At 45.0% G+C, this 27,603-nt stretch overlaps 1 long non-coding RNA gene across 2 annotated transcripts in view; it reads right to left on the minus strand.

Annotated features, from left to right (window-relative positions):
* LOC123478733 (uncharacterized) overlaps positions 1-27,603 on the minus strand; it is a 117,324-nt gene that overhangs the window by 29,108 nt on the left and 60,613 nt on the right. Inside the window, exon 3 of one of the 2 annotated variants that reach the window (XR_008425393.1) lies at positions 2,994-3,098. The exons of the other annotated variant lie outside the window; for it this stretch is intronic. This is a non-coding gene — a long non-coding RNA (uncharacterized lncRNA). The remainder of the gene's footprint in view (positions 1-2,993; positions 3,099-27,603) is intronic. 2 annotated transcript variants of the gene reach the window in all.

Raw genomic sequence — 27,603 nt, forward strand, 5'->3', positions numbered from 1 at the left:
ACTTGAGTATTTTATAAAGAATCCCTGGCAGATTCTTTATAAAGAATCTCAAAAGATTTTGCTCTCTCTCCCCTTGTAAAAAAGGAGATGTTCATTTACTTAGGCTGGTTTGAATGTCAAACACGGCTTGGAAAGCATGATCAAGGAAAAATATCCAACCTTCTTAGGCTATACTGACGTGGCTGCATGTTATTAATATAAGTAATTCATAAATTATATGAATTCCTAAAAATCTGACATATCCTGATATAATTCTCAGTCATAATTCCAGTTATTATTTTATAAAATTGTATATCACAAAAGTAACTGAACTTATCAATTGCATTATTTGTAGTGAACTCTCACCAAATCGTTAACCATGGCTATTTTTAAGTCTTTTCTCACTCACAGTTATTACTTTACTTACTCTTGACTCCTCTCTGCAACCATTTACAATTAACTACAGGCAAAAATACTTTATCTTCAAAGAGATTCATGGAAAGTACTCTAGAATATAGGTTTCTGACAACTGTAGGGCCGTAGCACCGACCAAGGTAAACATTTCTAGAACTCTATTGGAAAAATTGATTGATTGATAGAACTGCAAATCCTAGATCATCAAAACAAGAATTAATTACATGAGTCTGAACAAAGTTTAGAAAATGATTACAATTTTTATTATTTCAATTAAAACATTTCTGATTCTTTAATGCTTTATTTTCCAGATTTAAAGGCCCCCTTTTTCTCCCTTCTTTTAAGCTGTTTATAACTTACAGCAATTTAGTAAAGTATGCTTTTGCAAACAAATGTTGAAAAAATTATCGTTTCACTTTACCAGATCCTTCCAGAATTCAGAAACTCTTATTAAATAGTCTTGTTTTTCGGGACAATATATGTATTTACCTAAGTTTAATAGCAATCTGTTCTCCTGGTAACGGGAATGATTAGGCAAGCTTTTAGCTTCGCTTCTTCGCCTAAAGAGACTGAGAGGTCTAATCTGAGATTTCTTATTACCAGGAAATTTCAGAGAACTTGGTTGACTTCCAGAGTCCTTTAGACATTAACCGAGCTTTGACTGGAATATCATATTGGAGAATACACACAGAGTCATTATTCTTGCCCCATTTGTACAAATAATCAAGCCAAGTCTAACAAAACTCGACTTACAAACAAAGTTATTTTACTATTATTAACTGATAAAAATGGAATGATTGTAGAAAAATGTCTACTATAAAATGTTTTACTAGAAATGTTTTTACTGGAAATGTACACTACTCAAGTGCACCCACACGCAGATTCTAGCCCTACGCAGTGTCTTTGAGGGTTTGGAGTTGGCACCTATCTCTGCCACCTTCAGAGAAACCACCACAACAGATCATGGGCGGACTAGACCAGCCGCTCAGGGGAGTTCCCCAGAGCACCCAAAGACATCATCATAGACAGTCAATCTGCAACCCAGGGAAGCCCATCAGACTGAAGCTGTTACCCTCATTACACCATCTAAAGCTGCTTAAAACTCAAATCTAGAAATGTTCTCAGCTCACTGCTCTTCAAACTCAGAAACAAGTTTATAATTTGCTCTGTTAACCTTTGTTTCTCTTTTTTCCACAAAAATACTTCTTAATAAATTACCTAATTCCTCACACCACTTAGAGACCTAATTTAAGTCAAGGCTCACCTGCAACACCATTTCCTGAAATAAAACAGCCTCACGTTCATTCTGTCCTAATTAATCATGAGGATATGTGATTGTTATTACATCATGCTGCGCCTATGTTAATAACTCAGAAAAAAAGCTGAAGCATGATTATACATTATCTGGAAAAACATAGGTTGCCTTAAGAAGGTAAAACCTGAATCTAAATATAATCCATTTGATTTATTCCGTTGGTTAAATCTTGGCTCCAGGGAACCTCTGCTCTGAGGAATTCTTTAATCCTTGGCTATTATTTCCTTTATAGTCATCATATTAACCTTCTTGTTGCTTTTTAACCTCTCAAGGGTTTTAAATGTTTTTCAGCAGACACTCATAGGTCAAACAGTATCCATTAGGATTAGACAGCTGGAATAATTCAATGACTGCTGGCAGCAGCAACTATGTGACCCTGCATCCTATGTCAACAATGGTAACAGAGAGTAATACCGTATTTGTAGGTCACGCACTTAGCTTGCCAAGAGAATGACCCATAGAAGGGAACTGCTAAGTAAAATCAAGTCGGGACCAGACTTGAAAATCTCCCAAGTTAACAGAGCCATTTAAGCCATGTAGGCAAAGCTAAATCTACTTTATTTCGTGAACAAAGGCAAAACTCAATTTGGGTCATTTCTTGTAAATGTCTCTGATGATCATAAGAGAAACTTTAATCATCTTCCTAAAATAATGTGAGAAAACCCCTTTTAATTAACACCCTCTCATCAGGAAACCTCCACTGTAATAACCAATTATTGTACTGAAGAAACAACTTCCTCATTTTCACTTTGTAAGTCACTGGTAATGCCACGCCCCCGAATAGATCAGTTTTTAATCCAAAAGTTCCCAGTCCATGAACTGTTCTTACATGCATGATACATTCTTACCAGATACCATTTTACTAATCTGGTGGTTTTACTTTTGCTATGTCTGGATTTTTGACACTGGAAAACTTTAAAACAGATTTTTAAATAACTCCCAAGCTAAAAAAGAAATACAAGCAAATGACAAACTATTTATAACTCTAAAATAAGAGCACTAAATGGCAAAATTTATCAGATGAAGCCAAAGTGGTACTCAAAAGCAAATTAATAGCAATCAACAAGTGTATTAATACAAGAGATAGACTGAAACTAAACAAACTCAACTTTCAAATCAGGAAGAGCAAAAACAAAAATAAATTCAAGAATAGTAGAAAAAAGGAAGTAAAAAAGAATTTTTTAAAATATAAAATAATCAATAAAATACAACTAGTCCTTTGACAAGATCAATCTTTAGCAAGTTTGACTAAGGAAGAAAAAGGGAGCACATGAACACACGGTACCTGAGGAAGGCGTGAGGTTAAATTTCAGCCTGAATTTCAGACACAAATCAAGGACTGTGCAGTCTTAGGCAAGCTTCTGAACTTCTCTCAGTGCAGACCCACTATCTGTAAAATGCAGATAACAAATAAAAATCCTGCCCCACAAGTCACTGTCTAAATCAAATGAGACAGCATACGCAAAGGACTTGGCCCACTGCCTGGCTCACAGAAACACACTAAACACAAGCTATATGATGTCATTTTAATGTCATGGATTAAGCCTATAGAGCAGAGACTCTCAGCCCTGACTGGACATCAGGATAACCTGTGGTAATTTTAAAAACTCTTGTTGTTGATTATTTTTTAAGATGTTATTTACTTATTTTTAGAGGGAGGGAGAAGAAGGGAGAGAAACATCGATGTGTGAATCATCCATAGGTTGCCTCTCACACGCCCCCTACTGGGGACCTGGCCTGCAACCCAGGCAGGTGCCCTGACAGGGAATTGAACCAGCAATCCCTTGGTTCACAGGCTTGAACTCAATCCACTAAGCCACATCAGCCAAGGCAACTATTTCTATTACTAGAGGCAATCAGATTTTCTCATTGGAGAACTCGTTTTTATAATTCTCCAAACTATGTTGCTAACATAACTGTGCCTAAAGGCGTCCCCAGTCTTGTGTAATCTGATTTTGTAACCTTTTCTTCTCTAGATATGTCTTTGGTTTCACCCAATGCAAGCTTAAAGGCTGAGGAAGTCTGAAGTTGGAAGACTTTTTCAACTTTCTTTTTCTTCTCCACCCTCAAAAGTCCACATTTAATGAATGGTGACTTTGGGCAACAAAAAGAGAAGCTGCCTTAGTGTGGGTTCCCCCAGAAGCACACCCCGTGCAAGCAGTTTACTTTGGAGGCGATCTGAGGAAAAGCATCAGCAAGAGAGTGGGAAAGTGAGCGAGGAAGGGAAAGAGGCCCAGAAGGCGCATTAATGCCCAGGGTGGCACTGTGGCACATACTTAGATGTCAAACTCCCTTTCCTTATTTTCCAGTCAGTGTATCTGTAATGCTGCCATTCATTCTTTTTTTTTAAAAAAAAAGGCTATTATTTTCTGACTGTGGCAATGAGCTAACCAAGAAGGAGCAAGAGAGGCAATCAATCACAAAACTACTGGAATATAAACTTCTAATGAGCATCTTGGGGCTAAGAGGTTATTCTCCCAGGATTCAGACGGGGGTATCTCTATTTCCTGACATATAATAATTGAGAAATGAAAGTAGTAGTAATACTGTGATTTGCAGGATCCCTTTAACTCCAAAGGGTTGTCATACTCACTGAAGCATTCATTCAACAGGTTTCAACAGTGGAGTCACATTTATAAGAACCAGTAAGCTGGGAAGAAAGTGCATAAGATAAACATTGCCCTTAAAATTTCTTAAATAACCTATAAAGTACTGCCTATGTGGTCTGTGCTTCACAAGGTAGTGAGTTTGCATTCAGACACCATGTTTATTAAAAACATGTATCTTTAAACACTAGGCTGATAGTCACATTGGGCACAATGGTATGCGCACTCTAAGAGGGTTCGAGGGAAGAGAAACTGAAAAAAGAACAGATTCAAGTCTCCCATCTCGTGCTTTCCCTCTAGAGCAAGAGTCAGCAAACTTTTTCTGAAGAAGGGCAGACAGTAAATATCTAAGGCTTTGTGATCGCCGTCACAGCACCCAACTCTGCCACTGTAGCATGAAAGCAGCCACAGGCAACATGTAAATGAATGGGCAGGGCTGTGTTCCCAGGAAACTGCATTCACAAAAACAGGCAGCAAGCCGGGTTTGACCGGCAGTCTGTAGTTTGCAGACCCCATTCTAGTTGCCCACTCACTGCCTGGGATTAGTAAACAGAATCAGGAGCACCATTTTGATGGTTTTTCTCCCTCTCTTTCTCTGAGCAGCTAAATTTACCAAAATTAAAAGCACAAATGATGCAAGTCTACTGGACTGAATGAACATCTGTGTCAGGAATGACGTAAGGTGCTGAGACATAGGGAAGACGACAACATCCTGGCCTTGCCGAGATCTTAGAGGTAGAAGAGACAGTTAACTGTCCGCCAAAGAGTCAGATTGCCCTTTCTTTGAAGAGAGTTGTCCCCGGTGCAAGTGCCCAGCCATGTGGTCGCAGCCTCCTCTGCACGTCGCTGGAGCCATGTGACTGTGCTCACCACAGAGACGTGAGCAGAAGGAACGTGAGTCACTCTAAAGTCGAGATGGCGAGGAAGCGCTCTCCATACTCCAACCCTGTGCTTTCTGACTGGGGGTATCTAACTCCAAAGATCTAGGGGGCAGCACAAGCACAAGAGAGAGGAACCTGGGTCCCTGAATTCCTACATGGAGGTGCTCATCTGTCAAATAATTGATAACTAGACATCTACTGGCAAAGCCTCTAAAAACTGGAGGGTTTTATTTGTCAGGGCCACCGGCATTACCCTGACGCAACAGTCCAGCAAAGACACAAACTATGTAAATTGTCATCACGCAGTATAATAAGAGTTACATGAAAAATGTGCTATGAGAGAACCAAAGAGGGAAGGATGGCAGAGACAACTTCGACCAGGGAATTCTGGGAATATGTATTACAGGGTCAGTGAGCAGAGATGGATTAGCCCATGTGATCTTCACAAACAACCATGTGACATATGAAGACTGAGATTCAGAGCAGTCAAATGACTCGGGCAAAGTCACCTACCAGTCATTGGCAGCGCCAGGACTGCTGACTCAACTCAGTTTCTTCCCCTGGCATGACACTGTCTCAAACCTTCTTTTGATTTAGAGAATCACAAACCCATAATCTGGGCAACCGATTGGACCTTCCAGGATAGGGTTTAACCAGAAGCTACCTCTCCTGTTCTCGCCACAAGACAGCTAGTTCCCCATATCCAGAAGCAATCTTGCTCAGCGGTTCATTAAAAGCCAACTCCTTTCTTACCTCAGGGGCCAAGCTAGTCAGGACAGTGGCCTCAGGCAACAGAAAGGATCTTGTCCCTGGGCAAAGGTGCCCCTGCAGCAAAGCATCTATGCCCACCACAGATGCTGACCGACCCTCTCCCCAGCTGACAGCAAGCTGGCAGCGTGGGATTCAAAAGGCAGACAAGAACTGAGCGTAGCAGGGAGGAGATGGGGGCGGTATCAACGGTTTCTATTTTTAACTTTGAAAGAGATTTTCTTTGGCACATTAAGGAGAATTTTAATACACCTGCACATACCAAAACTGAGTTTCCCCAAATGCAGCTCTTCCCTGTTCCAGCATTCTTCCTGGAAGATAAAATGGTCCACACTTCGCCTTGCTTTTACTTTTCCCTGAGCATCTCATAAGCAGACTTCTTCTTCTGTTTCCTATTGAAACAACCAGCTCTTGAGTAGGGGGCTTACAAACTACACGATGAATATGTGTACCTCCCCACACACACACGCCACCAGACACACTGCCCTCAGCACGCGCTGCTTTTGCCCATTTGAATTATGCTGAAAACAAACCCATCTCCTTTAGACTCATGCAAATGTAGTATTTCAGATGTTCTGCAACCTTACCTGAGACTAAAAAAAGAGAAAAAAATGGATCTGTTTTAAAGAGCAGCAAAATTCGCATTTTTGTGATGTTTAGGGATGTTGAGCATCTTTTCATATGCCTATTGGCCATCTGTGTGTCCTCTTTGGAGAAGTGTCTACTCAGGTCCTTTGCCCATTTTTTTATGAGATTGAATGGGGGTTTCTTGGTGCTGAGTTTTATGAGTTCTTTATACATTTTGAATATTAACTCCTTATCACCTGTAGTGGTGAATATGTTCTCCCATTCAGTGGGCTGTCTTTTCATTTTGTTCATTGTTTCCTTTGCTGTCAGAAACTTTTTAGTTTGATGTAGTCTCATTTGCTTATTTTTTCTTTTGTTTCCCTTGCCTGAGGAAATTAAAACTACAATGAGATATCACCTTACACATGTCAGAATGGCCATCATCAATAAATCAACAAACAACAAGTGCTGGTGAGGATGTAGAGAAAAGAGAACCCTGGTGCACTGTTGGTGGGAATGCAGTTGGTACAGCCAATGTGGGAAGTAATGTGGAGTTACCACAAAAAATTAAATATGGAACGGCCTTACGACCCAGCAATTCCAATTGTGGTATTTATCCCAAGAATCTCAAAACATTAATTCAAAAGAGTATATGTACCCCTATGTTCACTGCAGTGTTATTCACAATAGCCAAGATTTGGAAGCAGGCCAAGCGTCCACAGTAGATGAATGGATAAAACAGGCATAGTAAGTTTACACAATGGAAAACTACTCAGCCGTAAAAAAAGATTTTGCCCTTTGCGACAGTATGGACGGACCTGGAAAACATGATGCTAAGTGAAATAAGCCAGTCAGAGAAAGACAAATACCATATGATTTCATTCCTATGTGGAGTTGGATCTAAGAAACCGACTGAGCTAACAAAATAGAGGGAGACTCATAAACGGAGAGCAGGCTAACAGCTCTGCAGCAGAGGAGGGTTGGGGGTGGAGGGGCTGAGCAAAAAAGAAAAAGAACTTATGGACACAGACAGCAGTGTGGAGATCGTGGGGAGGCCGGGGGTGGGTGGAGGTGAGAGAGGGTATGAAATGGATAAATGGTAATGGAAAAAATGCAATAAAAATAAACTATTAAAAAATAAATAATTTAAAAAAATAATAATTCACACCTGCAGAAAAGGAGGAGCAGCAAAACTCAACCAAAGCAGATTGAACTAAGATAAACAGCTTTGAAATACATTAACTGTTTAAATTCTTTCTCCCCATCCCACATCTCCCTGGTTTGTATCCACATACACAAACCAATTTGACTGGATCAACTTAAAATTAGCTGGAATGCTGGCAGGAGAGTAAATTGACATAATCTTTCTGGCCATAGATATTAAACACCTATTAAAGCTACACTCCCGTTGACCTCATAATTCTATTTATATGAATTTATCCTAAGGAAATAATCATAGAAATATACAAAGGTTTATACACAAGAATATCCACCAAAGAATTTATAATAGCAAAACAAAACAGAAACACATTTAAATATCCAACAATAGATAACGATAGTTTTCTAAAAAATGATACATTTCGATAAAATGGAATAATATGAAGTAATTTAAAATTATACCTTTTATATTAAGATAGCAATTTGTAAGTAAAAGCCAATTTATACAACAGTACATGTTGATTGTACACATACCGGAAATGTACCGTTTGGCATTGGCTAGTCTGGAAAAGATGTACGGCCAATATTCACAGTGAGGTACCCTTGACTCACAAAACTCCTGTGATGTTAATTTTTTGTTTGTTTCCATGTTTTCTCATTGTTTTTCATTAAACAGATATTACGTACTACAAAAACTAATAAAAATAAAATTAAGTGGAGTACTGACTCTCAGGTATTTTTTATCACATGATCCAACCACCTGGTATGGCTGAGCATGTCGCCAACCTGCCCGTGGCTGCGGCAGTAAAGCAGGGACACCCAGCTCAAAGTGCACTGCTGACTAGCAATGTTCAAGACCCCTAGTCCTGGGTCGGGCTCCCCAGGTCCCTTGTCATGACACTTCTATGAGACCTCATAGCATAAATATGTATTTTAAAATACAGGTACAGTAACTGGAAGATACCAGTGCCATTCCCCAGGTAGGTAGAGAAACCGGAGCCTTAGAAAGAGGGGTTTGCTCTGTGTGTGTGCGTGTGTGTGTGTGTGTGTGTAAGCAAGAGGAGCACAGAGAACAAAGAATAACCTTCAGTGGACAGGTCATTTGATGGATGCCCTGGCCATTTAAGAGAGGCCCGGAGCGCCTTGGATCCTGGCAAGTCAGCCAGACGCTGGCTGGCAAGGAGGCTCTGCAGCCTGGAGGCTCAGACCCGGTGCTCCCCTCAGCAACAGCTGGGTTGGTGGCATTAAAGAAAGGCTGCAAGATTCAGCTGTTTAATAAACGAGCTCCCAGATGATGCTGGGAGTTTGATATGGATCATTCCAGCCTCTCTCAAATCGATCAACAAGTATTGATTGAGTGCCTACTGTTTGCTGGCTTGACGCTAGGCATTTTGGGAGATGCAGAATGAGTAGAGAACAAGGTCCCTGTCCTCCTCAATTAGTGCTACAAGCCCATGTGTAGCAAAGTGGGAACTGCCTGACTGTGACAACAGGAGGCACAGAAATGCAGAGGAGAGGGCACACTGAGATCAGTGAGGCCAGGAGGGCTTCAGATAAGAGGCACACTTGAACTGCAGTCAGAGGGGCAGGGAATGTCACAAATGGAAGAAATATGCCCTAGGGGAACACTGGCAACAATAACAAAACACTCTGAACTATCAGTACCTTAGCAGAAGTTTAATTCTTGCTCACATAAAGGCCAATGGGCAGTGGGGGTGGGGTGGGGTGGGTAGGAGGTGGTACTCTTCTCCAAGTAGTCATTCAAGGCCCCAGGCTGTCAGGGCTTTGCCGTTCAAGGCTACTCAGGGCTTCAACATCCACCCAGCAAACGGGGAAAAGGGGGAGGATCACACGAGAGGTTTATATAGTCTAAGCCTGCAGGGGGCTCATATCACTCCTCCCACATCCTGTTGTCAGTTCACTGCCCCCCCTAGATGAAGAGGGGATGTAAACCAGGGCGTCTGATGGGTCAGCCCCTTTCCAGCAACAACTCTGTGAAAGGGAGACATAAGACTTTCCCACTCGGGAAAGTTGGCCCGAGAGGACTAAGAGCAGAAGGGGGACCCAGCACATCGGGGTGTGAAACTGCAGGAGGCCGTCCACTGCAGGGGCCAGAGTCTGACGTGAACTACAGAGGCCCAGGTGGCAGGAAAGAAGGGCTCCAGCACAAGGTGCCTTAGACTGTTCAGGCAGTGATGGCAAGTTGTAAACCTAGGAAGCTCAATCGAGGCAGGTGCTGGCCCTGGTAATCAGCACTGGGGTGGGGGGGAGGGGGGAGACTGGAATGACTTCAGGGAGGGCATGTGCTCCCCTGATGCTACAGCAGTGACCACTGACAGTGTCTCAAACAGGCCCAACATCCATCTTTGTTATACGCGTGGTCAGGAAGGCCAAGGAGTTTGCAACCCCTTCCTCAAACATTACTTGGATCTTAGAGAATGTTCACATTCCTGAAACAAATCAAAGAGAGACCAAGACCTCAGCTGGAACAGAGGATCCTAGGGAGACCTTAGCCAAAGAGACCCTTGTGAATAGGTTTTCAAGAAGGCCCAGACTTCCCGACCCCCACGGCTGTGGGAGCCTGCTCTAAAGGCTCGCAGGGATGAAAGCCTTGCCCCATCCCAGGGCAAGAGAGGGGACCAGGGGCTGTACTCTAACTCTACGGATCCATGCGGTTCCGTTGTTTTTCAATGATGGGACCATGGACAGTGGCCTTAGATAAGTCACTAGACCTCCCCACGCACAAAGTTTTTCATGCACTGGTTCTTCCAATCCTCCCAGCGACCCTATCATCATCATCACCACGCCCATTGCATAGGTGAGGAAGCAGATGCTCAGAGAGGTTGAGCGCTGCCCAAGGTCACAGCAGTTGAAGATGTACACTCAGCCTGTCTGACTCCTGACTGGGCTTCCCGCCATCACTCTGATGCTTCCGGAGCGTTCTTTGTTCCAATCGGTGTGGGAGTTGCTGGCTCACTCAAAGTTAAACTGGCTGGTCACTGCGGGACTTCTCAGAGCCCCGCCTGTCTCGGTGCACACACAGTGGCACAGTGGTGAGCAGCACAGTATCAGAGGCAACAAGGCTTGAGCCCAGCTTTGCCCCTTCCTAGTTGCACACACGACCCTGGGCACATCACTTAACCTCTCTGCTCCTCGTGTGCAAAATAAGAAAAACAGCACCTGTTTCACAGGATTGTCTGCAAGGACTGAATAAGTTAATACGTTCTGAGATCAAAACCAAGTGCTGCTGGAGTGCTGGCGAGTACTTCGCTGGGCTGCGCGGCCAAACACATTAATCTTGGAACCCGGCTCTCACCCCTTTCCTCAGGGGCATCAGCAGGAGCTGGACCACCCTTCTCACTTAGTGACGAGGAAGCTGAGGTGAGAGGCCTGGCTCAAGGTCACTCAGGGTGCTACTGTGACAGCCAGTGGGACCCAAAGTCCCGCCCCCAGGCTCCAATCCTAGCCCCACAAGTCCACCCTGCCTCTCCCTGGCAGATTCAGGCATTTCCCGTACATCTCGTTACAGAACTGTAACTAAACAGAAAATCATAGAGCTCCAGCCTTTTTTTTTTTTTTTTTTTTTTTTTTGGTCCCCCTGAAAGTTTCCATCCAATGCGCAGTGCAGGGACCTGTTTTTACTTGGAGCAGAATTAAGTTTTAGGCGGCAGCAGCGGCCGTCTCCCAGAGGGCAGTCTCTCTCACAGTCCCACTGCTCTGGCCCTGCAGCTGCCTGAGACAGCAGGAGCCCCGGGCAGTGGCAGCGGCAGCTGGGGCAGCCAGGCCTGTCCTAGCACCGCCCAGAGCAGCCCTGGGAGCTACAGGAAAGGAAGGGGGGAATTAATCCCTCTTGGGCTCTCGCAGGGAAGGAAGCATTTTAGGAAATAGAAAGGATTAAATGCGACAAAGACCTTAAATTGAAAGTAAAATCAGACAAGGGTTAGGATGAAACCCGTCCTATTAGGATGATGTCCCTTTCCATTTGTGTGTTTTCCTTGTATCTGTGTATCTTGCTGCTCTCATTTGTGCAAGCCTTCAGAGTGGCTAGAAGTGTGTGGGGAGGGGGTGAGGGTAGGAGGGACAGAGAGAGGAAGAGGAGGGGGAGGGGGAGGCAGAGACTGACTGATTGAGTAGAGTGGGGAAGTAAGGAGGATAGCAGGAGGGAGAACCAAAGAGAAACCTATGAGCTTGGGGTCCGTCCTGTGGTTCCTCCTCAGGCTGAGGTCTTGTTCCATCTGCTCCAGGGGCTGAGTTACGGCTGTCCGTGTTACAAGGTCTGAGATCAGCACCCAACCTGTTCTTCTTTTCCTATCCCGATGGTATATGAGAGAGCTCATAATTCCAGGCACAGGGTCCTCTTTTCCGTGCTGTGGGTACAATGTACCTTCAATTCTAAATTATTAATGACTATTTATTACTCACCAGGTGCTGAGCACACAGAGCGCTTCCCTGGACCAAATGCTCTAGCTTGCTCCATTTCCTCTTAAAGATGATTCCACAGGCTCTCCATCTACCCAATGGTCTGCAGAGATGGGCTTGGTTAAGGGATTAGAGTTAGTGGACTTCTCAAATAAAGTCTGTGCGCCCCCTCAGCTGCTCCTGCCCACCTCCAACAGCAAACGCGTTGAGAGGGGTCTGCAAGCTGCTGAGAAGGAAATCTCGCTCAGGTCTGCCAACCAAATGATCACAGCCCATGACAATTCAGCTTTACCCTTAGAGGTTCCATATGTACAGACCAATGTAATGCATCAAGCATGTGCTGGCTCTTTCTCTTGAACCTGAATATGTAGTTTTTTTTACTAAACATAAAAATAAAATAAACATGTACATTCTATTCATCGTTTTCAACATATCCAGGAGTTTTTGATGAGTTAAGTAGTTTTATTATTAGTCCTCTTTTTATTATTTGACGCTATGTGTGGATTCCGCTAGAGTATGTACATATCATAGGGATGAGACAGATGAAAAATGGTATAAACCCTTGAGCCTGCCCAAAGCAACTCTTGTATCTGTTAAGTCCCCTTATTACTCAGCTCTCCCAGATGTTTTAGAATCAGCTGCAGCTGTTGAGCAGGTGGTCACAGCTGAAACTGCCATGGGTCCATCATTTATTCAACAAGCATTATATTGAGAACTTACTATATGCCAGATACCATGCGAGGGACAAGGGATCAAGCTACAAACAAGAGGAGTCCAGTCCCTGCCTCTGTAGTTCCCATTGCGGGTCTCAAGAGCTGAGACTATCAGACCCAGCCCCCCAATTATACAGACGAAGACACTAAGACCCGGCAAAGAAAAAGGACTTGCCCAAAGCCACATGGCACATGAGAGCTTGAAGTAGGACCTGAAATCCAGGCGTGCTAGCCCTAGGCATGGGCTCTCCACCTCTAATGGAAGAAAATGTCATCAGTCAGCATCCCTGGCCTGTGGCACATGGCTGGTCACACGACCATAACAAAGACAGACAGAGGAAGATCACATTTGAAATTGTGCTGCTGACGTGGCTTCTGCTCTCTATTTGCTACCTGCACATGCAAAGCAGATCACTAGCTCCCAAAGGACAGGTGCCTGGGCTCACTTCTTCATTGCACATAGACATCTAAAGGGAAAAAAAACAGGCCTCAAAATGTTTACAGAAAGACTTAAGAAAAAAATATTTTTTCTACACTGGAAGAGACTGGCTCTTTTCAGATTCCAAGGAGTTTCTAGGTGGAGTGAAAAGTGAACTGGCCTCAGCTGGAGGTCAGAGGCTGGGGGGGCGTCAGCATGAAAGTCACTCCCATCTAACCCCTAGTCCCCTGGTCTGTCAGTCTCCACTCCTCCAGCAATGGGGACCAGGAAGATAGAGAGGCAGCAGAAGTGAGCCACAAGGACGAGGACAAATAATGACATTAGCTAATATTTACCAGTACCTGGAATTTCCCTACATTCAGCATGTCATTAAGTCCCCGTGAGAACCCACTTGGTGGGCATTAGTTCCCCCCACCCCAACATCTTATGAGGAATTGAGCTGCACCCTCCTCCCAGACACTCAGCCAGTAAGGAGCAGGATTTGGCTCCAAACCTCAGTCTGTCTGACTCTAACCACCACCCTTTGTCTACCATACAGCAATACCATGTAGGAGCTTTCCGGGGAAGAGGTGATGGGGAAAAGGAAGGAGCGGGATTAAAGTGAGGGCAAGGGAGAAGGCTCAGATGGTGAGTCGACAAATGTTTAATGAGCACGTGCTATCCATCAGACCTTCTGCCAGACATCTGCTGGGAGGACCCCAAGGAAATCAGTCCCTCCTGCCATCCCACCCAGGGCAAGGGCCCAGAATTCACCTACTTGTCATGCCGGGATCTGGGCCACACCCGTGACACTCCTGTGCCTCACCCCCATCTCCTACAACCTTCGCTGTCTTGACCCTTCTGTGCACCACCTGTCATTTGTAAAATGGAGGTAGTCAGGTGCCTGCTTCATTAATGCAAATGTAGATCAAGCAATTAGAATAGCCCAAGGCACGCAGCAAGTTCCCAGTAACAGAACATAGCCAGAATAGTCCTAAGGAGTTCTCAGTTCAATAATGTTGTCACTATTGTGTATGTGTGTGTTTACCAGCACTTTGAAATGATGGTGAAACTGACCCCCGAGTCCTCAGAGAACAAGATCAAACACAGTGAAGCCTAGAGGCTGAGTCTGTGGCCAACCAGTCTACCCTCCTTTGCTAAACACACCTTGTGGGTTAGCGATCTGCACTTTGCCCTTCAGGATCCCACTGTCCTTTCTATCTATTCAGATCTTACAGGTTCTTCAAGACCTAAATGAATACAAGCATTCTAGGAATGGGCCCCTGACAGAGAATCTTTTAGAGCAGCACCACTGAGCAGAAATACACTAGCCACATGTTTAATTTTAAATTTCATGCGGCCACATTTAAAAAGATAAGAATAATAATTGTAAGTTAAATTTTTACTTAACCCAGTATATCTATAATATTTTCATCTCATTGTGTAATCAATATAAAAATTAATAATGAGGTATTTTACATTCTTTTCTTTGTACCAAGTCTCAACTGGCTGGTTGTTACTTTACATCCACAGCACATCTCAATTTGGACTAGCCACCTTTCCAGGGCTAATGACCGTATGTGACTGGAGACTGCCATTTTGGACACGGCACACTCAAAGCAAGCTGAGACTGTTTCTGTAAAGACAAAATCATCTCCTGCTTTAATTGGGGGTGTGTGTGTGGATCATTAGAGTAGCAGGTGGTCCTGTTGGTCCCGCTGCCTCCAGGGAATGTGTGAAGAAGAAGCCAGTTTCTAGCCACAGCAAATCACACAAACCCATCTAAAGCCTTGCTGATAATACATTCATAGTTTCACACCCCAGCACACAAACAGGCTCCAGCGAAATAGCCTTTTAAAAATACCTTTAGACCTGTAAAAGCCCCTCCCCAAAGCCAGCTTCATAGAGACCATACTTCCGCATCCCAACACTCCCTTTGTTAATTCAAATTTTATTTTCCAATCACAGTTTACATTCAATACGATTTTGTATTAGTTTCGAGTGTACAGCATATGATTAGACAATCGTATACTTTACAAAGTGTTCCCCCAATATTCTAACACTCCCTTTTAAACAAGCACCCGAAGTCCCCATGTTCTCTAGCTCCCTGACAATGGCACGGTTTTGAATAATTTACTCATTTTTTACAGGTTTCCTGAGCAGCAACTGTACACTGGGCACCACACTAGATAAGATACGGCTCCTGGCCTCAAAGCTGTCGACAGGAGAACACAAGTAATATTAGGACAGGCCTCTTCCAGGTCCTTTTTGGAATTCCAATTGGAATTTTCATGAGTACGTCGCAGAACAGCAACTTGTGCAACTGCCTAGCCTGCAAGCGGGCTTCTGCCAGGCTGGTCTGGGCTTCATTTGTTCCTTTGCAATACAACCTCTCCTGGCCCGGGTCCCTAAATTAGCTGCCCAGCACTGCTTCTATTGCCTAGTTCAAGAGCACAGAACGTGTAGTTTCCCGGGGCCACCCAGGTAATCTGCAGAAAGAATGCTTACAGCTGCATCTTTGACCCATGCCCTTTCCTCTCAGGAGGGCCAGGCTCCAGACAACCAGGGAGTGACTCCTAAGACAAAAATCTTACAGCTTTCACTTTTGCCATGTCTCAGGCACAGTGACACAGAACTCAGAAGAACAGCTGGATCCAAATTGTGTTTCTAAGAGGTGGTCTAAATTAAGGTTTACTGCTCAGATGACAAGTTTTTTACAAAAAAAAATTTTTTATTTGTGCAATGTAAGGATTCTTTTAGAGAAGCTATTTTTGGAGTCATTTTGCCTCTCAGAGGCTTCTGCACACCAATCAAAGAGTGCAATCCATTGTCTCCCCGAGGCTGGGCATCCTGTCTTTTCAAGGGCGCCCCTTGAGGTAGACTACCTTATCTACATCAAAGGTTTCCCAAACTGGCCATTACAACTCCAAATTATAAAAAAAAACTTCACCCATTTCCCCAAAAGGCACAAGATCTGACCCACAGGGGGCATACATATAAGAAGCAGGAGTTTTCGGGGAGGTGGAGAGTTTTAGACCAGGGAGAACCCATCTTTACCTTTGGATCCCCTAAGATGTCTTAACTGTGAGGGTCCCTCTTTTTAAACAGCTCTTCCAAAACACAGGGAATCACCTTTTTTTTTTTAACCAAATAGGGTTTTGATTTACTAACAAGTTTCCACAAACAAAAGATAGGTATGTGCAATAAAGTGGAATAGGCCCAAACACTCAGGGAGCAGATCTGGGATCCAAGAGAGAGCCACCCCTAAGCTCTACGATTGTCAAGAAAGAAGTGAGTACAGTGAGCTCTGTGCATACTGCTGCCTGGCTGCGCACTGGCGGAGTTGCTGGGAGTCCTCTTTGGATCCCACTTACGACACCAGAAAGTGTGAACAACCCAAAATAGCAAAAGTAAAACCATTAGATAAACAATAAAGTAGCATTCAGTAAGAGTTTATTGTGCATTAAGAAGAATTCAAACTAGGAGCTGTCAAATTCAAAAGTGATACGAAACTCAGAGGCATAACATTATAGGGGATGGAGCTTATAAAGTGACAATGTGGAAGCTGTTCAACCTTTACAATGATTATTACAATATGGGTTCCAGGATGGTGGGCTTTGGTTAGAAGTGAGTCTCTCTACAATTTGAGGAAGATGACCAAGTTTCTTTTATGATCATTGGAGGCATTTACAAGAAATAAGTTAAATTTTATTATGTTCAAAGCTAGATTTAGCTTTGCTTATGTGGCTTAAATGTTCTTGTATGCTCAGGGAATTTTCAAGCCTGGTCTGAAGTTTGGATTTGATTTTAACAGTGGGAACAGATGACGGTAGGAGGATGGATTTGGGAGTGAATGTGTATGCGAGTTCTCTTCTGATGACTTCTATACTCCCAGAGAGACAGCAAGACAAGATCACCAACTGAGAGTAAACGAGGGGAAAGTTGGAGGAGAAGGAAAGTAGCAATCAGTTAAACATGAGTGTTAGAGGACCTGAGAGATGCAGTAGAATTTCCTACTGGAAGTGAGTGTCGTAGGTTCCAGGTGAGACTCATCTCTCTGGTCCTGTTCAGCTCTGTAGGTACAGGGGACTTTGGATTTAACCAGGGTTGGAATTTTGAGAAAGAATGTAAATATAGTAATGGGCCATGACAGTTAAAATGGGTGAGGAGGAAGAGAGACTATAGTAGGGGGAGATGAAGGACAGTGAGGAGGGGGTAGGTTGTCTACGGCCATACCACCCTGAAGGAGCCCGATCTCATCTGATCTCGGAAGCTAAAGCAGGGTTGGGCCTCATTAGTACTTGGATGGGAGAAGCGGGTAGGCTCAGTCAACTGCAGGTACTAAGCAAGGATTAGATCTGGGGACCAGAGAGAATGAACTGAATAGATGTCATGTAGGGGTTACAAAGTGAGGAGACTGGAATTAAAGGACTGATGATTGGTAATGACAGTCAAGGGTATAACTTGGGAGGATGGTAGGGTAAATGGTGAGATCGATTGGAAGGGGAGAGGTCAAGAAGCAGGTAGGATAAGAAAGAATCATCTACCAAGAATTATGGCAGGAATAGTAGCAGCCAGCCGGAAGGTAAAAGCTTTAAGGAAGGAGGGGGATGACTGTGGAGTTAGTGAATAACTACAACATGAGGCAGTGGGTGGTAGGGGAGGGTGACGTGAGATCAATAACAAGACTTCAGGGAGGCAACAAGGTGTAACAGCTAAGGGCACAGCCAGGTCTGCATCCCAGCTCTGACATTAATTCACTGTGTGACTTTCCCTAAGTCACACAACTTCTCTGAAATTCAGTGTTTTGGTCTATAAATTAGAGACAGTAACCAGTTCTGTCCAGCGCTAAACTTCACTCTGAACCACTAGGCTACGCCACTCAGAATGGTGGTGAAAGAGTCATCGGCACAGCACCGCTGACAGATGTGCCACTCCCTGCCCCACCGACACACAACACCCCAAATGTGAAGTGAGAGAATCCTTTGCCCCTTCTCCCCGCTCAGTGGTCTGCTACCCTCTCAACTCTGTGTACCTTCCCCTCAAGGCCCTGGTGCTCTCAGAAAACCACCTGATATGTATTCGTGCTGAGATGTGAAGGACTTGAAGTAGGAGGCCTTGTTCCTGCAGACCTTGGCTTTCAAACAAAAGGAATCAAGTATGAATAATGGATCTCTCTGATGAGCAGGGGAGCCTACTGGGGATTTAGTCAGGACTTCTATGATCCCTTAAAAACCCTGCCCTGTCTTTCCTCAGTGGCTTCCTCTCATGACCAACGGCACTGGCCTTGCTGAGCAACCTCTGGCAGGCAGGTATGAGTGAGGCCTCTGACCTTTGGGGTGGACGGCAACAGTGGGCAGTAGCCCTACGAAGGCCAAGAAATGGAAGTTGGCCATTGTAACTGGGGTCCAGTGCTATCACAGGAAATCACCAGGACTCAGAGATGTGTAGCCACTTGCCTGAGGCCACACAGCCGCTTGCTGGTAGAATGAGGGCTGGAACCCAGGTTGTCTGATGCCCAGGCCTGACCTCTTTAGACAGGCCCACACTCATGTACAGAATCAGGAACCAAGAGCCGGACTTGCAGGTGTTGTTACCCACATTTAAAACAACTTTTTTAAAATGAAAAGTCGTGGACATGAGCCTCCCCCTCACTGCGCTACGGAGAGAGTTTTGTCATTGCACCATATGCTACAAGGACCAAGTATAGATTTTTGTGACAAAATTAGCACGGCCATTAAAGACTGTAAAGGAAATAATCAAAAAGCCAAAGCTAGAGGCAGAGGAGCTAAATTGCCCTCCTCTGCTCTGCAGCACATCCAGACCACACATCCAAGCTGGGAGAGGCTGTGACAACACCCTCCCGTGCCACACTCCCAGGTAGACATGGCCTGGAAAAGAGCGGGGGATGGAAAGATAGTGCAGAGAGAAGAATGTGATGCAGGGTGGGAAGAAGTGGGAGAGGGGAGAGGAGGAAGGTGAAGAGGAGGAGATGATGACAGCAGCACATATTGTATAATGCTCACTATGTGCCAGGCACTCTCTGCTCCCACAGCCCTTTGAAGCAGCTGTTATCACTAACCCCATTTTACAGATATGGAAGCTGAAGCACAAAGAAGCAACAAGAGCCCCAGCTGCTGTGGCTCAGCGGACTGAGTGCCAGCCTCCAAACCAAAGGGTCGCTGGTTCAACTCCCAGTCTATGGCACATGCCTGGGTTGTGGACCAGGTCCCCAGTAAGGGGCACACAAGAAGCAACCACACACTGATGTTTCCCCATCTCCCTCCATCCCCCTCTCTAAAAATAAGTAAGTAAAATCTTTTTTTAAAAAAAGAAGCAACAAGATTGAATGTAAATCAGATCCCAGCCTGGGAAGAATATGGAAGCCGTGTTGATCACTTTCACCTCTCTTGCTGATGCCTGACTTCTACACACAAACATGTTCAAGTTCCGCGTTTTAATCAAAACTTGTTCCTTCACCTTGTCCACAACATGCTACCGCTTCTAGAATTCTTTCCTTTGGCCACCAACTGTCTTAAAAGAGAAACATAGACTCCCTATTCCTGCTTTCTCTCCTGACCCCTCATCACAGTAGGTAGGCTTCTATCCCCACCCCACCCCCACACCCTTAAAATGACCAAGTGAACCACAGTGGTTGGACCCAATGTTTCCTCCTCCCCCGTTTCTCTCACTCACTTCCTCTCCCCTTGAGATGTCGCCAACCAGCCCTCACACACCAGCTTGGCACAGACCTCCTCCTCCATCATCACTTATACTAAGGTCCCTTCCACCTCTCTGAATCCCTGCCTGGGTCACCTTCACTAGCTCCTCCTCCTGTTAGCCCTTCCCAAAAATCCCAGGAAGGCTCTTGGGCACAAACTCTATGACCTGGACAGTGGTTCTCAGCCCTGGTGAGATTAGCATCACCCAGCCCCAGTGCCAAAGGTTCTGAATTCCCTGGTCTGGGACGCTACCCTGTATCTGTGTATTTTTTAAATCTCTGCAGGCATGTGTGGCTGAGGTAGCAACCCCCTGGTATAAGGCGCTGAGCATGTCTAGGGGGAGGGAGATTCAGGGGACAAGGGACCACGTTCAGGTAAAGAGGAAAGGAAAGAGGAAATCACAAGAGTGAGGGAGAGAAGGCTAGGCAAACCTTCCTACTGTACGATCCAAAGGGGGTGTTCAACATCTGTCCTGCTTTTGGTTCCTTAAGTGACTTCTAAACCTTTTCCACCCATAAATCTTCCCTAGTAAATCCTATCTTCCTTCCCAAGCTAAAAGCAGACTGCCAGAAATAAAAGGGGAGTAGAATAGCCCAATTTCTCCTATTATGACAGCTCCATAAGAATTGTTTTATTGCTTTATTGGGAACTTGATTTTTTTTAAATAAAATCAGGCAAAAATGGGCATTAGTATTCCACACATCCACAGAGGTAACCCTTAGTATTCAAGGAAAAATAACATAAAGCAACAGACTTTTCACATTAGGACCACATTTGATGCTTTTTTTCCTTAAGAGCGTTTTCATGATTCAGACAGCTAATGGGAGCATTAGAAGGTCCTTTCCAGGCCATCTGGTTCAGCCCCTCCTCCCCCACGCGCTCAGTGAGGCTTCAGTCAAGGAGCACAGACTCACCATTAGACCAGCCTGGGTTTCAATCCCAGGCTGGCCACTGTCTGGCTGAGACACCTTGGGCATGAAACATTTTAAGGTCCCTCAGTTTACTTGTCCATAAAATGGGGGTCGTGATACCCACAGAGCTGTTGTGAAAATAAATGTGTCAATGATGGAAGTTAGCCCTCTTAGCTGAATTTTGAATCTTGAATGTGACCCTTGACCTCTACAACCACGACCACATACAAAAGCATCTTGTGATAGCATTTTGACACTATCAGTGCCTGTCACTAGCACTTAGGATGTTCTGTGGCATCAGCCTCATTTGCAGGCAGACTACAGGGCCATGGAGGCAGAGGCCCCCCCTTGCCAAAATGCCCTCTAGCAGTCTGGCACAGTGAAGCCAAACAAAACGGAGGTTCGGCTGCCTGCCGCCACAGGAGCCAAACTCGTGAGGCAGATGTGGGTGCAAAAGGAAAGGTGTTTTCTTCAGGGGCCTCACAACCTGGGAGAATGGCAGACTCTCATCTCAAAGACCATCTCCTCTTCCTGCTCAGGCCTGAGGTTCCTATAGGAAGTGGGAGAGGAGGGCTTTTTTCCGTCCAGTTATCTCCTACATCTCCCTCTCTCCCTCTTGCTGGCGTGCATGCGGGCACACAGACACACAATAAAGCTGCTAAAAAAATAATAAAAACAAAAACCTCCAAATGTTTTCAGATAAAAAACCAAAGTCCTTAACACAGCCTGGCCCCTTACTCTTCAATTTTATTCTAACCATTCTCCCCACTCTCAGCTCTGTACGACCAGTTGGTTTTCTTTTCCCTCCTCAAAGCCGCCAGGCCTCAGGAACTCTGTACATGCCTCCTCTTTCTTCCTGGACACTCACTCATTCCCTCCCCGCCATTCACGCCTACTCTTCCTGCAGATTTCGGCTCCCAGCACAGAGTCACCACTTCCTCGGGCCCTGCTCCCTGACCTCCCTCTGTACCCTCTGGTGACCCCACCACGTCTCCTCCTCAGCACCTACCTCACTGGCAGTTTCAGATTTTCTCATAAAAGGAGGACATTCCATTTGAGGTGTTGCTGAGCATTATATTCACAACATAAAGCGCAGGGTCTGGCACATAACAGGACCTTCATAAATATTTGTTGAATGAGTGAATACAGTTCACAAAGGCAAATTTGAAGCCAACATTTTTAAAGATTTTATTTATTCATTTTTTTAGAGAGGGAGGTGGTGGGGTGGGGGAGAGTAAGAGGAGGGAAACATCAGTGTGACAGAGAAACATTGATTGGTTGCCTTTCGTACCCATCCCAACTGGGGACCAAACCTGCAACCAGACATGTGCCCTGACTGGGAGTCGAACCAGTGACCTTTCACTTTGCAGGACAATGCCCAACCAACGAAGCCACACCAGTCAGGGCTGAAGCCAACTTTTAAAAACAATAAAAACTCCTCGGGTTTTAGTATAAGTAGTTTTTGGCCGGATGCAACGTCTTTATGCTAGGATGTCTCAAGTGCTCTCCCATCCCTCTGAGCACACGTGAGCAAGCAGGGCTGATACGGAGAGAGATCATCAGATGGTCTGCCTCCCCCAGCATCAAACCCTGGTTCCCGGGGCATGTCCCAGCCGCTGCTGATACATCTGCACATGACTATTCTCTTTGGAGTCGGGCTCTCTCTCTTTCTCCCAGGCCTTATCCAGCCAGCTTCAAGTCGGAAACAGCGCTCCGCCTCAGCTACTGTCTTGGGAGGCTCTCCTGAACTATCTGGCTAACCTCTGCTTTTCCCGTCTGTGAAACCCATAACCTGCAACGTTGCCGGGATCCAGGCCCTGCCCTCTGGGGTGAAGAGGTGATCCTTCCACCTCCTACGAGGTGGACCCCTGGCAGCCCCTGGAGGGAACCCAGGTCTTCTCCCTGCATCTTAGCCCAGAGGACAGTTCTGAGATAGGACAACTGTGAGAGGCGTATTTTCCATAAAAATGTATTGAGCTTCTGACTGAATGAGACTTAAGCCAACGTGAAAGACAGAACCTGCTATTTTTTTCTTTCTTAAGGACCCCCATGTCACATCCAGCAAAAATAGGTGCCCATATTAATGTACCTGTTGTCTAAGCTTTTATTTGTAGGAAGGACGTGTGTCTAGGGGGCAGAAGGAGACACGACACTGGGAGGGGCGGGAGGAAGAAATGAGGGAAACAAGCAGAAAGGAAGGAGAGAGTAGAGAAAAGACACAAAGAGAAAAAGAAATGGAGGGAAAGAGGCTCATACAGGGGAGTTTTTTATTAAATTCCAACCCAAGGAAGCTGTGTACAGGGACTTCCCGTTTTCTCCTTCTGAAGCCTGAAGGCAAAGCAAGACGCTGTGTCAATTACAGAAAAAAATCAATGAAGATACTGTTCAGGAGTCCTTTTCACCATTCAGTGCGGATGGTATCCTTCACTTTCTAGCACTGATTCATTTACTTTCAGTCTCTCTGGAGGCTGCTGACATATTGCTATCTCTGAAGAATCGGAAGCAAAATCACCTTTGTTTCTTCCTGCAACTTGTTTCTCTGTACAATTTGTTACAGGAGCTGCCACATGACCTTGCTAATTCTGTAGGACTGAAGGGCAAGACCTCGCTGGGCCAAGCCGTGGATTTGGGTGTCTCCTTCCACCAACCCACCATCTCCTCCAAGGTGCTCAGAGCCCTATAAGCTGGAGGCAGCCTGCAGGCTGCGAACCTTGTGTACTTTTACACCCTGTTCCCTTCACTGTATCTGCCCTGACGCTAATAAATTAAAACCTGCTCCTAGCACCCTCCCCACTCAATAGCATAATGGAAAAAGCCTTCTTAGAGCAGGCTTCCTCCAAAGCAATGGCATTGGTGAAGGAAGCAAGGCATTACAGCTCACGAAGAGCATCCCACAAGCGGCATCGTAGGTGAGTTGTGCAGCAGCTGCACAGCTAAAATCCATCCTAACAGAGTCACTCCTTCGAGCTAAGTAATGCCCTTCTCCCTTCTCACATTGCCCTAAGTAATGTTTGCAAGATTGCAAACATTTCGAGGAAGGTCAAACCTCCAGTCCCTGTACTAGTTTCCTGTTGCTGCTGTAACAACTACCTAAAACATGACTTGAAAATAACACAAACTTATTCTCTCACAGTCCTAGGGATCAGAAGTCGCAAATGGATCAGCAGGGCTGCATTCTTTCTGGAGGCTCTGGGAAAGGATTCATTTCCTTGCTTCCTCCTTGACTCATGGCCATCTTCCTCCATGCTGTAAGCTACAGCACAGCATCTTCCAGGCTCCGACTATCTGTCTGCCTTTTTCTGCTTCCATCATCACATGACCTTTTCTAACTCTGCTTCCTCTGTCACACGTCCTTCTCTGCCTTTTATCCTCCTGCCTCCCTCTTATGAGGACCCTTGTGATTCCATTGGACCCACCCCAAAAACCCAGGATAATCTTCGCGTTTCAAAGTTCTTAACTTAATCATGTCTGCAAAGTTCTTCCTGCTTTGTAAGATAACAGACTCACAGGTGCTAGGGATTAGGACAAGGACCATTGGGGGATGGCATTATTCTATTACCACATTCCCCAACATTTACTGTGAGTGAATTATGCCATTGTGTTTCTTCCCAGCTAGGTGACAGGGATGATATGTGGGGAGACTCAAGGGCTGGGCAAGAGAAGGCTGGGTACTAACAGGGGGTAAGGCATGTGGAATTAAGAGGTATACGTGGCAGAACATGGACTTCAAGGACATTTTTCCTGATTTTATGTGACTGATATTTAAGGGAAAAAAAGCAATCAATAGAATAGATCCCATTCCTTGCTGCCCACCCCCAGATGATTCAGGAAAATAGATTAAATAAATCCTGGTATTTTTCTACAATGGAATATTACTCTGCCAATAAAAGGAATGCACTACTTGTACATGGTTGAATCTCAAAAATATCTGAGTGGAAGAGAATAGACACAAGAACTGTATTCTGTATGATTCCATTTATAAGAAGTCCAAGGCCACAAAAAATGTTATATACCAGGGAAAACCGGAAGAGCCATCTATGAGAGTTGGGATTTAACTGGAATGAGGCGTAAGAGAATGTTCTTGGTGACAGAAATGTTCTAAATCTTGCCCGAGGTCATGGGTACACAGGTACATACATTTATCAAATTGTACACTTAAGATCTATGCATTTCTCTGTATATAAATTTTTCCTCAATTAAAATTTTTTTAAATAGTTAAACATAGAAGATGGATTGAAAGACTTCAACATACATGTAATTAGACTTCTAGAAGAAAACTGAGGAATGATGCCAAGGCAATATTCAAAGAGGAAATGGCTAAGAAATGATGAGAGATGATGAATCCTCGGACTGAAAGTATATACCAAGTGCCAAGCAGAATAAACAAAGACAAATCCCCACTTAGAGGCAGCAAAGTAAAACTGCAAGATACTGAAGATAAAGTCATAAAAGCTCTCAGAGAGAGACAGGGTAGAGATACAAAGAGAAAGAAAGAGAGATAAGATTTTCTACAACAATATGCTCACTCCACTGGCGGAGAGGCTAGCAGGTCCTGGAGGCCCTAACCGTCAGGGACTCTATACCACACAGGCAGGGGCCCTTCTGGACCCCCAGTGAGCAGTCCTGACTGAGTCCAGACAGCTCTCCCCACCCCCAGCAAAGGCCCTGGCTCTGACACAATGGAAAATTCCCCCAAGTTCCAGCTTCCTGGGCAAGTGACACCCAGAAGCAAGAACTGCATGAAGAGAGGAGTGAGACTGAAACCTCACACCTGGGTGTGATCAGATTGCCCCAGGGAAGACTGACTGTGACGGGCAGGCTCTGCTCCTGGACCAGGCACTGTGTGGGAGGCCAGCCAGCTGACCCAGGAGGCTGTCTCCTCTGCCTCTGGCTGGTCACATTACAGAGGCCAGTGGGTGGGTGTTCTGGTACGGTCCTTCCCACAAGCAAATGACAGGGACGGCAAACCCCCCGGGGTCTGGGAAGAGGCATAAAAGGATCTGTAGCAAAAATGTTTTCATCTTAAAGATGCATGTTCTTTTTGTATCTTATTCCATACTCTTTTGTATTTATTTGAATGTAAAAATCTTTGCCCGGTCTCTTGGCTTTATGTACCTCTAGTAAACATGACGCCCTCCCACAGAAGGTACGTGCAGACGGGTTAGAGAAGCCAGGGGTCTCTCAGGACCCCTCCTCCCCCACCCTCTGTGCTTGCTCTCATGCCTGCTTCTGGTCCCCAGCTTGGGGCCTCCTCCAGTTGCCGCTCCTGGATGTATACTTGGCCATCTCTCAGGGCCAGCAGTGTAGCTTCTTCAACCCAGACACCCCCCTATGCTTCAGAGGAGGACTTCCTGTTGCAGTCCTCAGAACCCCATTTCCCAGCACCAGTGAGGAGAGGGAGTTATACACCCCAAAATTCAGTGCCCTCCGGGACAGTGCCAGATCAGGCTACCCTGGCTAGACTCGTTCCCCCAACATTTGTATCTAGGTAAGTCTGGCCAAAGAGAACACTAATGGCAGCTGGAAAGAAGACAAGTGCTGTGGGATGGGTGGAAACAATGAGCAGAGCAACAAAAGAACAATTTACAAATGGGGACGTAGCCAGAAAAGGTCTGGCAGAAGGGACATACTTGCAGGCAACCAGCCCCAGCACCTGTGTGGGTTTTCTCCATGGGAGCACCAAGGTGTTCAGCTCAGGAGGGGAAAGGTTGGCCCCTCCCACCTAAAGTTGGTCCTCATTCAACCAAAAGCTAACCCACCTCTTCAGAGAGGAGCAAACTCTGTTGTATGGGCCCTCCAAATAGCCCAGCTATTGGCCGATTTTACTAAAGCACTTGCCCAAATCATTGGTGACTACTCCAGTAGTGGCAGCCTGGAATTTTCCATGACACAGATGGTGCCAGCCACGGATTTCTTGAAATCAATGGTCTCTAAAGTTTTTTCAATCATTCATCTCTATAAATAAAAGTTTTAGATGCACTCCTAATACATGTACATTTAAGAATTTATAAATTATATAAACTATACCTGCATACTAGTATATTATAAAGCAAACACAAATGTAGGCATTTTCAAAGGACGAATTGAAAGTTAAATACAACTGGAAGGTCTAATGTTTATTTCTCGACTCCAGCCAATCATCGGCTACAAGCCACTCTAGAGGCCACAGCTGTAAGCTTCATTGCCTATCAATCCTTTGTTTTCCCTTAAACTTTGTTGGAGGTGCCACGCCTCTATTCAGCCATCCACTCCATGTGTGCCAACTCAAAATGCGAATGTCGTTGTCATTTGGATGAATGTGTCTGAGGTGGGAAGAAGAGGTGAGAAGATTAATCCTTGCCCTCACGCTTAAAGGATCAGCCTACACATTCTGCAACAATTCAAAGTGCCTGAGTGACAGCAGTGTGCCTGGCACTGTGTTGGGCACTGTGGGCAATACGAGGAAATACAGGGATGAACTGGGTGAGGAATATGCTCTCTGACGCACTCCATCTCCACTACTGGAGAGGAAGGGTGCGCGCATAACTCCGATTCGGGGCACACAGTATGCTCTCATTAAATACCAAGTGAATGAGGGCACAGTATCCCGATAAGCTCAAAGATGCTTTGGGGGAATGCTAGCAAGTTATTAGCTAGTTCAGGCATGAGGTGGGTAGGACCTTGATTAAATGGTACAAAAAGAAAGAAAGAAGCAAATTGAGAAAAATATACTACTTTCAAAGGAGGAATAGT

The sequence above is a fragment of the Desmodus rotundus genome, chromosome 10 (assembly GCF_022682495.2).
Source record: "Desmodus rotundus isolate HL8 chromosome 10, HLdesRot8A.1, whole genome shotgun sequence".
NCBI lineage: Eukaryota > Metazoa > Chordata > Mammalia > Chiroptera > Phyllostomidae > Desmodus > Desmodus rotundus.